The 11270-nt window shown below is 38.3% G+C and overlaps 1 protein-coding gene across 2 annotated transcripts in view; it reads right to left on the bottom strand.

Annotated features, from left to right (window-relative positions):
- The window catches only part of SNRPN (small nuclear ribonucleoprotein polypeptide N), a 154690-nt gene extending 145010 nt beyond the window's left edge, over positions 1-9680 (bottom strand). The window contains exons 1-2 of one of the 2 annotated variants that reach the window (XM_026447186.1): positions 9463-9680; positions 3792-3898 (exon numbers count right to left, since the gene is read on the bottom strand). The gene's annotated coding sequence lies outside the window, so the exon portion shown is untranslated. The remainder of the gene's footprint in view (positions 1-3791; positions 3899-9462) is intronic. The other variant, XM_026447185.1, reaches the window with a different exon arrangement.
- Between the last annotated feature and the right edge of the window lie 1590 nt (positions 9681-11270).

Genomic DNA, 11270 nt, shown 5'->3' with positions numbered 1-11270 from the left:
AAATAAATAAATAAATAAATAAATAAATAAATAAATAAATAAATAAATAAATGCAATGCTCTTGAACACCCTTCCCAGGGATCTCATCAAGTAACCAGGAAAGATCAAGAGGCTGGAAGTCCTCACCAGCCCGGACAAACTTACCATCTATTCTTTTGAGGTCAGCTCCAAGAGATTATCTGGAGGACTTAATTTGCATTAAACAATAACCTCTCTTCCTGTGTAGCTCTGCACCTCACCCTCCCCTAACGTCTGCTTCCTGCCTCCTGGGTCTGTTCATTCTCCTTGACCGTCTATTGCCTCTTAAAATAATAGTCAACGTTCCACATCTCCTCCTTCCTCTATACAAACAGATATATAAACTTGTGTACCTCATTGGGTCATCATTCTTTTGTGGTTCCCTCCCTATGCAATTTAAAATAAAATTTTACATACGTTTCCTTCTATTAATCTTCCTTTTGCCAGTTAATTTTTCACTGAACCTTCAGAGGACAAAGGGAAACTTTTTTCTTTGCCCTTACAGTTTAATCCGTGCATTAGTTCAACACCTACATATTCTCACCAGTGAGGCCGGACGAATTATCCTAGACTCTGAAAACACAGAATCGAAGAATTTTCTGTCTCCAAAGGGCTAAGATTCTAATACTAGTAATCCAAGTGCTATAAGTAAAAACCAGGTAAACATTCTGTTCACATCCTAATCAAGTATCTACTGTTAGCAGGAGGCATGGACATAAACTCTCAATAAGCTGCTCTGTGACCACCTAACACCACAGCAAAGCCCGGAACCAAGCTCCAGGCATCATTCTCATTTCTACTCTGTTTTCATCATCTTTTGAGTTGCTACGTTCGTTATCTGTACAGCTGCAGCAAGTCTGCGTATATTTTTCATCTAACTGCCAGCTTTCTCCACCAAGTTGAACTGACCCTGGACTCTTAGTTCAAGATGGCATGGACCCAAAGAGCGATCGGTAGCAAGGCTTATTGTGCAGAGCAAAAGGACAAAGCTTCCACGCCCTGTGAAGGGACCCCAGTGGGTTGCGACTGCTGGCTGGCGTGGCCAGCTTTTGTTCCCTTTTGTCCCCACCCATGTTCCATTTCTGTCCTATCAGAGCGCCCTTTCTTCAACCCTCCCCTCGACTGGCTACTTTTAGAATCCTGCTGATTGGTGCGTTTTACAGAACGCTGATTGGTGCATTTTACAGAGCACTGATTGGTGCGTTTTGCATAGCGCTGATTGGTGCATTTTACAGAGCGCTGATTGGTGTGTTTTACAATCCTCTTGTAAGACAGGAAAGTTCCCCAAGTCCCCACTCTACCCAGGAAGTCCAGCTGGCCTCGCCTCTCACAAGCATGTCAGTAATCACTTTGAGTAACAATGGTTGCAATGCACCAATTAAAGACACATTGTCAGAGTAGATCTAAAAAAAGACCCAATTATATCCTGTATATTGGAAATCTCTGTAAATATGAAGACATACATAGACAATTGCAAATTAAAATCAATGAGATATCATCTCACACGTGTTAGAATGGCTATTTTAAAAGACAAAAGTTAGTAAGTGTTGATGGGGAGAAAAGGGAACACTTGCATACTGCTGGTGGGAATGTAAATTAGTACAATATAGTAACTATGGAAAAAAGTGTGAAGGATCCTAAAAAAATAACAATAGGATTACCCTTTGATCCAGCAGTCTTATTACTGGGTATATATCCAAGAGTAATAAAATCTGCCTTGGGAGATTTCATGACTATCCAGTGTGTTGGATAGGTATCTGCACTCCCACGTTCATTCCAGAATTAGTCACAATAGCCAAGTGTGGGATCCACCTAAGTGCCCATCAACAGATGAATGGATAAAAAGAATGTAGTGTATATGCAAAACAGGATATTATCAGCCTTAAAAAGGGAGAAATACTGTCATTGGAGGCAGCATGAAATTTGCATGGCAATATGTTAAGTGAAATAAGCCAGGAAGAGAAAGACAAATACCACATGAACCCATGTGTAAGTGGAATCTAAAAAAGCTTATTTATATAAATACAAAGTAGAACGGTGGGTACTAGGGCCTAAGGGTGGTTGGGGATGAGATTGGGTAGATGATTGTGAAGGGTACAAAATTTCAGTTAGATAGGAGGAAAAAGATCAAGAGATGTATTGTACAACATGGTAAGTATAGTTAACAATAAATTGCATTATGAAAAATGAAGAAAGAGTGGATGTAAAGTGTTCTTGCCACAAAAAATAACTGTGTGAGGTAACACATACGTTCTTAGCGAGAATTTATCACTTCACAATGTATATTATTCTTTAAACATCATGTTTGAAGGTGATGTGAAGATTTTACATAGTAAATACCCCAGATTTTATTTGTCAATTCATAAAAGACATATAAAAGTAAATGAATGAAAGAAAATGTACCTCGCTAACAGTACCCAGAAGAAAGCAGGCATAGCTTTATTAGCTTCAGAAAGAATGTAATGTAAATAAAAGAAAATTGTCAGGGATAAAGACCTTATGTGATAATAAAGGGATCAATTTTCCAAGAAAATAAATGGTCCTTAATATGTATGCATGTAACAACAGAGCAACAGAGCATCAATCTATGTGAGGCAGAAACTGTTAAAACCACAAGAAGAAATAGATGAATCCACTATTATAGTTGGAGACTTTCAACACTCCTCTATCAGAAATAGACAGATCCACCAAGAAGAAAAAATCAGTAAGGACATAGTTGAACTCAACAATATCATCAATCAATTGGATAAAATTGACATCTACAGACTTCTTTATCCAACAACGGGCAGAACACACATTGAACTCAAACACAAAGACCACTCGTCAAGATGCACCACATCGTCCTCAATAAAACATACCTGAAACCATTTCAAAGAATCAGAATTATACAATGTATGCACTCAAACCACAACAGAATTAAGCTAGAAATCAATTTTTAAAAACTGGTGAATTGCAAAATACATGGAGAGTAAATAATTCATTTCCAAATAACACATGGGTCAAAGAAATCTCATGAGAAAAATTTTAAAAAATGTTGTACTAAATGTAAAGGAAAACACACCTTATCAAAATTTGTTGGCTACAACAAGGAAGCTTAGAGGAAAATTACAGCATTGAGTGTGTATATATTAGAAAAGTTGAAATCTAAAATTCAAACATCTAAATTTATACTGTAAAAGGAAGCAGAGAAATTAAATCCAAAGTAAGTGGGAGAAAATATATAATATTGGAAACATGGCAAAAACAAAGTAAAAGATAAAGCATCTGGAATTTTCAAGTGAATATTGATAGTTTCATATTTTCCAAGACATACAAGCCCAAAATTAAGTAGGATAATGTAACAGTCCCAACAGGACCCTTGGGAACATGGAGAGGTGACTCCCACTGAATTCAGGGACAAAAATCTTCAGAAATGATCAACCAAAGGCATGCAAAGCAAGGCATTTTCATTTGGCTACTAAGTCAGGAAATGCATTAACTATGAATAATCCACCAAAAATAAACGTTAAGTATTGCTAGGTATACAAGGCATGGTTACGTGGTAGAAAGAATAAAGTCAAGATAACATGCTATGGTCTGAGAAACATGAGAAAATTGTGAGGTTTGTATGTCAACATCAACATACAAGGGGTCATGCACATACATTGACAAACATGTGTATGCCCTCAGAGAATAATTTCATAAAGACCCACTGCTACCATCCCTGGAGTCCTCTGCCCGCCTTGCCCATGTAGCTTACCTGGGGTCCCTTCTCTGTGCAGCTGCAAACCCGCCTCATTTGCAGTTTGCTGTTAGGATGCTCTCACCCTGTGGTGTATTTTTCATCAGGTGGTGGTGAGCGGGCCTCTGTGAATTTCCAGATCATGGATCCCACTTACATCTGCAAAACGACAGATGGGAAAGACAGCTCTTTGCCCCGTTTCACTCTCTTTTGTCCTCAGCACCAACCCCTCCTGGCAATGCTAATGGTCCTGCACAGTGGACTGGGGCCACCCTCACCTGTTCTGACTGGTTCCTGAATCAAAAGGATTCAGGAATATGGATTGGGGATAACATTTCATAAAAGAACTGAGGCATTCAAATCCCTCCCCACAGAATGCAGTCCTCAGAGAGGGGCCCCTGCATCACTTTCTGAGCTGCCTGGTACCCTCACCCGCATGCCCAGTCCCTCCATGGTCTGCCCTTCCAGCTCCTGCCTCCTCATGTATTATCCCAGTGGTCCTTCTAACCCACCACCCTCCTTTCATGCCCTGGCCTGTGCCATGGACACACTGTTTCCTCTTCCTTTTCCCTGCCCCGTTTGCTGGACTCAGTGGTCCTCACTCTCCAGCATCTCCTCCAACGCTCCTCCTCCTCGAGACCTCCCTTGCCTATCCCAGTCCAGGCCTGAAACTTGTCCTCTGGGCTCCCAAGGGCAGTTCTTCCACTTGCAGTTTAGTTTCTGTCGAGTTTTCTGAATCCCCACTGGTCTTTAACATCTGAGAATTTGGAAACTTTGTCTGTGTTGCTTCCCTGTGAGCCCCACACATATAGTGAACAAAAAGCAACACAGAATATCTTCCTTTATGTTGAATTTCACAAAGAAATTAATGAATCTCTCAAACTCCTCACCTATATTTTTGTCTGCTTCCCAAGAAACTAAAAACTTTCCTTTAATCTGAAGAGAGTATGCGCTTGAAGATGAACATGTTTCTTTTTTCCCCTTTTCATCTCAGGACAAGATGTGACTCCCCTCAGCCTCTTCTCCAGCCTCCCCATCCTTAGTCCACTGCTTAGCCCCTCTCCTGGGCCACGCTGCTCTATCCTCATCTGCACCTGTTCTTTCTATCTGGACAGTTTTGCCCTTTTAAACCAACAATTTTTTTCTTGATTTCCAAGATTCAGCTACATTAGTTTGGCTCCCTTGCTAAATATTTTCAAACATTTATTTAGTTATTTACTTTTCTAAAGATGGAGTCTAGCTATATTTCTCAGGCTGCAGCTCAATGGATATTCATAGTTGTGGTCACAGAGCATAGCAGCCTCCAATTCCTGGGCCCAAGAAATCAAATGCTTATTACTTACTATCTTTCTACATTTTTAGCATATGTTTATTTTTCAAATTTTATCACAATAGCTGTTACCCTGGTGGCATCAATGACGTGATGTTATTGAGGGCACATGCATGATCTTGTAGTGAAATCTTCTGTTGTCACCTTCAGGTAAGATGACCTGCATTCAACACTTACAGAATGGATGTCAACAGGAAGGTGCAAATCACACTGACAATCATGCAGCCTCTTTTATTAAGAAATGTTTCATTGCCATTACTCTTTATGCCACAGAGGGTTATGTGAAGACACCCATTTCTCTGGATTAAAATCTTCTTTAGAACTATTATAATCAAAATTTTAAGATTTTTGTAATTTCATTTATGAGTTAATCTCAATATTGTGTTAATTTTTATGTGAGTAAAACTTGTGATTTTATAATTCTAGAAGGGCTTTTTCCATAAATATAAAATGGGCTGTTATGTGTATAGAGTCATGTACCACATAAGGGCCATTTTGGTCAACAACAGACCATATACATGTTGCTGGTCCCATAAGATTGCAATGGAGTTGAAATTTTCTCTTATCTTGTGACATTGTAGCAATCATAATGTCATTATTACTTCAAGTTTTTAAAATTAATTAATTAATTTATTTTATTTTATTTTATTTTTGAGATGGAGTCTCACTTTGTTACCCAGGCTGGAGTACAGTGGCACAATCTCGGCTCACTGCAACCTCTGCCTCCTGGGTTCAAGTGATTCTCCTGCCTCAGCCTCCTGAGTAGCTGAGATTACAGGCGTGTGCCATCATGCCCAGCTAATTTTTGTATTTTTAGTAGAAACAGGGTTTCACCATATTGGTCAGGTTGGTCTCAAACTCCTGACCTCATGATCCGCCTGCCTCAACCTCTCAAAGTGCTGGGATTATAGATGTGAGCTACTGTGCCTGGCCTACCTCAGGTTTTAAAAATAAATTTAGTATAGCCTAAGCCCACAGTGTTTCTTAAGTCTACAGTAGTGTACAGTAATGTCCTAGACCTTCACCTTCACTCACAACTCACCCACTCACTCACCTGGAGGAACTTCCAGTTCTGCAAAATCCACTCATGATATCTGCTTTAAACAGCAGGAACAGTTAAAAAAAAGTTTTATATCTTATTTTTATTATAGTATATGTATATATGTATGTGTGTGTATGTGTATATATATACATACCATATGTATACACACAGTATTTATATATATGCATACATACACATATATATTTACCATTGTGTTATCATTGCTTACAGTTCAGTAAAGGTTTGTAGCCTAGAAGCAACACACTTTGCCATATAGCCTAGTCATGTAGTAGGCTATATCATCTAAGTTTGTGTAAGTACTTTCTACACTGTTCTTATAATGACAAAATCACCTAAAAATTCACTTCTTAGACTGTATCTGTCATTAATTAATGCATGACTGTAGTTTAATTGGCAGAGATATTACCTTTCTTTTAGATCCATCTTAAATATCTGATTCGTTGACACGCAGTGGCTGACACCCACTGAGACTCTTACCTATACCCATGCATAGACCAACTCTGACCTTCCCTCTAGTGTTACACACACCCATTCAATCACAGGTTTTTCTTTATGAGTTTCATTCACATTGTTTCTTTGTATTGCCAACTAGAAGCAAACAACCAGAGGAACAGTAATCGTCAAGTAATTTCAGAAGGTATGAATCCAAATGCTGTAGAAAAACGAATAGGGTTTATACATGCCTTAACCAATGTAAAAACCAAGAATGGGTAAATTACGTGGAACAATGATTGGCAAGACACAGTACATCAGGCAATGAGCACAATGATACCTGAGGGATGTGAGGCAGCCTTGCAAGCCCATTATTTCCTCATGTTACTGCTTCAAGAGAGTTCCCTGCTGTGGAGTAGCAAGGACTTTTGGAGCGTTTTGTGTTGGGATGAAACTGAGGGTCTGAAAGAACAAGTTTGCCCAATTCCATCAAGACCTCCAAGTACAGTGTTAACAGCGGGAGAAAGTAATCATGACAGCGCCCAGTCAGAAAGGTTTGACTTACGCCAGCCATTTTCTACAGAGACATGGATCACAGAACTACAGTAGCAGTCCAGGAGAAAAAGGGAAAGATACATCGAGAAGACATTTGAATGAAGTTGGCCTTCAACTCTTTTATCTCATTCACGATGCTAAAAGACACAGCCCTTTACATGACACAGCCATCTTGCAACAATCCCAAGGATAAAGGCAGCCCAATAGAGAGGAAGGAAGTGTGTATAAGTAGGTTTAACCACTCCCCCAGACCCAAACCTGACTTTCCTATGATTTGTTGGTATATGTGTCCGATAAACCTGTATTGTGCAATAAAGGCAATCCCTGAGGTATGACTTAAGATTTCTCAACTTTATAATTGTGAGAAAGCAATACACATTCAGTAGAAATTGTACTTCGAGTACCCATACAACCATTCGGTTTTTCATTTTCATTGCAGTATTCAATAAATTACATGAGATATTTAAGACTTTATTATAAAATATGGTTTCTGTTAGATTATTTTGTACAAATGTAGGTAAATATAAGCGTTCTGAGCACTCTTAAGACAGGCTAGACTAAGGTATGATGCTCAGTAAGGTAGGCATGTTAAACACATTTTTGACTGGTGATGTTTTCAATTTATGTTGGGTTTATTGGGAAGTAGCCCCAACTTAAGTTGAGGAGCATCTGTAATTCCAGTGGAGCTTTCCATTTATCAGAACAGAACACAATTCTTATCAATGAAGAAGAAACTAGTAAATCTTATCTCCTCTATTTGTTTCCCCAGAAAACTTCTAGTTTCCTTCAGATTTGGGAATCATCTTTCCCTTGTCCTTCATTACATAAATACCATTATCTATCTGGTTTCATTGACTATTAAGTTCTTCTAAATCTGTGGTGAAATTTAAGGTTAATGGCATGAGGTCATAATACAATAAAAGAATGAAGATGAGGGTTACTTAAAAAAATTAACCAAGATCTGCCCTTAAAATGTTCTGTATAGAGTATGAAACCCCGAGTGCCTGACTGCAGCACTGCCTGGCAAACAAAGCTCTATCAATAATTTGGAATAAAAATATCCATAAACTATCAATGCTCTTGGTCCATTGCTTTATCACATCTCATGTGTCTTAAATAAGTGCCCTCCAGAATCGCTTTTAGACCATAAAATTGAGGATTTCATTACTTGTATAACAGCCATTTGCTATTGAGTCTCATAGATCCACCCTGCAGGAATGCGTCTTTCATTAGAGAATGTGTTTCTCTCAATTCAATCCTGTGGGCATTTGCACAATTCATATTGCAGAACCTAAACAATTCCTAGCCTGCTTTTTGGACCCCTAAGTTGTTTCTTCAAGAGGAAGTCAGTGTTTAACCTAGGATGAGGAATCCTCTCTTTACTTGCCATCTAGTTACATACAAACGATATATGAGGAGTATCAAAGGGTCAGCCTAAAACAATGGACATTAATGGAGCAGGTAAAAACTAAAAAATGGGTAAACTATTGACTGAGTCAATAAAAATGAACATATAAAAATTTAAAAAATAGTTTGCTCATTGATATCAAAGAAATAAAGATTGTAATTCCCTTTCTACAAGACAATACTATTAAAATATATGCTGCTTGAAGATGTATGACATTTCCTGAGTGGCATTTTTATTTCAGTGCAAACTAATCACTCACTCATCAAGGAGTAAGAAAATAATACATCCCTATATTACAGATTTTCTGTAGGAAGGCAAGTCAAGCAGCCATTTACAAAACCAAAGTGAAAATACTCAAATGTGCAAGCCAACGTCTATAGCTTTTGGGTAAGGAGAAAAACAAACAATATGATGACATTCATTTGCACAGTAGCAAAGTAGCTGTCTCTGCATTCAAAATGGGGGTCTAAGTGTTCTGTCTACATAAATTAATTCCTTGTGCACCTTCCACAATAAGAACCAACTAAGCCACGTAATTTAAACTATCATAGCTTCTTTAAGCCTACGATTGTAAGTAAATTTTGTCCTGTGGCTCCCAGGAAAGTCTCTGTCCCTCTCTTTTTCAACAGCTGTATTTCATAGCAAATTTCCGGAAAACATTAAACAGAGAATATGTAACATCTATCGTTCCTAATAAAAGTGCTATTTTCATTTAATTACTAAAGAAAGATGATTGAAAAGATGAAAACAATTGTGTGTATTTCAAAAAATAATTATGACAGCATTTTAAAATTCAGGAATGAAAGGCATTAATACACAATACAAAATATGAATTGGTTTTAAATGATGTTTATGTGATTAAAAAAAAGGCAACCGCATGCAAGTTTCAAAGATATCTGCACCCCCACTTTCAAAGAAGCAATATGAAATGTTACCAGGAAGGTGTCACTGATCAGCGAACACAATTATTGCAGAGAAAAGACTTTCTTATGCAAAAGGACCGCATTCCTCAAATAGCCCCAGAGGGAGGGCAGTGGGCAGCTGACCTTGCCCCCCCGCAAACCCCACAGAAGGCCCTGAGCTCAGCTGCAGTGGCTGAGGCAGGCCCTTGGTAGGCGTGGTCTGCAGCAGGAGCACCGCATTCGTGGTCGGCAGCAGGAGGACAACTGCGCTTGCGCCGGAGGCACCCAGGGAATGACTGACAGGTCTCTGCCACCTCTGGCTGTTGCTGGAGGAGTATAAAGTCCCCCAGGTTCCAAAAACCAGGCAAACATAATGAGGAGCCTTGACATCTAATTTATTTCACTAGGACTGTACTAAACAAATAAAGCGGGGAGCAGTGTTCAGGGATTGTCTAAGATTCTTGAGAACATTAGAGACATAAGCAACAACAGCAATGTTCTCAAGTTCTAAATCCTTTTATTTCAAGGTACAGCTGGAAATATTGGTGTAGGAGCAAGGCATCCAGGATTTACTCGCCTCTTTCTTCTTTTTAGAACACCACAATAGGCTAAAGGGCTGTGGGTGGAAAATTCTTGGATTAAATGAAGACTCTTAGTAATTAAGACAATGTAATGTTTGCACAGATAGAAAAGTGAACCAATGAAATAAAGGAAAGCTCAAAACAGACAAAATAATATAAATGCAAATAAGTAATAAGAGCAATTATTAGTAGAAAGATGGCTTTTACAATCAACATTCCAGGAAATCAATATTCACTGGAGGAAGTTAAATGTACCTTTAACTTCACATTACACATAAAATTAATTGCAGGTGCATCATAGACCCAAATACAAATACAGTTTAATATAGTATTTACAACCTATGTTAGGAAAATATCTTCATGAGTATGGGCTAGCATAAGATTTACTAAATTAGACCTACAATGTAGTCACAATTTAACAGAAAAACATTTTATAACATAGTTTATGAGAGCAAGGACTATGGAGACATATTGGAGCAGGTTCTATTCCTTTTTTTGCAGGGGTTTAGCTCAAATTCAGAACTTGTACATAGGAGTGGTAGTAGAACGTACCTTTTGATATTTTGGGAGGAATGAATAAACTAATGATACATAATGCCTGTAGATAAATATCAGCTCTATAGTAATCACAACATCAGTATGCTAACACTGACAGTGTTTTCTAAGTAATTTAAATGTATTTTTTGTATCAATTGCAAAATACATCATTATTTTATGCCACAGCAAAGGAATAAAATTATTGACAAGATATGGTACAAATACTTCCTATGCCTTATAATTTTTACCTCACAATTAATGACAATAACTCTTTTCAATATATAAAAACGTGGATATTTGTTTTATATCACTCCTATTCAATGAGATGCAAATATAAGCAAATCACGTTAAGAAAGGTATTGTTGCCCAGGGCGGTGGCTCACGCCTGTAATCCCAACACTTTGGGAGGTTCACTTGAGGTCAGGAGTTCGAGACCAGCTTGGCCAACATGGTGAAACCCCATCTCTACTAAAAATACAAAAATTAGCGGAGTGTCATGGCCTGTGCCTGTAATCCCAGTTACTTGGGAGGCTGAGGCAGGAGAATTGCTTGACCCCAGGAGGCAGAAGTTGCAGTGGTCCGAGATCACGCCATTGCACTCCAGCTTGGGCAACAAAGCAAGACTCTGTCTCAAAAAAAAAAAAAAAAAAAAAGAAAAGAAAAGAAAAAGAAAGGTATTGCTAAATTTCTTTCATTCAGATGCACCTCTTCGGAGTCACTATT

The sequence above is a fragment of the Piliocolobus tephrosceles genome, chromosome 6 (genome assembly GCF_002776525.5).
Source record: "Piliocolobus tephrosceles isolate RC106 chromosome 6, ASM277652v3, whole genome shotgun sequence".
In the NCBI taxonomy this organism is placed as follows: domain Eukaryota; kingdom Metazoa; phylum Chordata; class Mammalia; order Primates; family Cercopithecidae; genus Piliocolobus; species Piliocolobus tephrosceles.
This window is presented reverse-complemented; position numbering and strand designations above follow the sequence as displayed.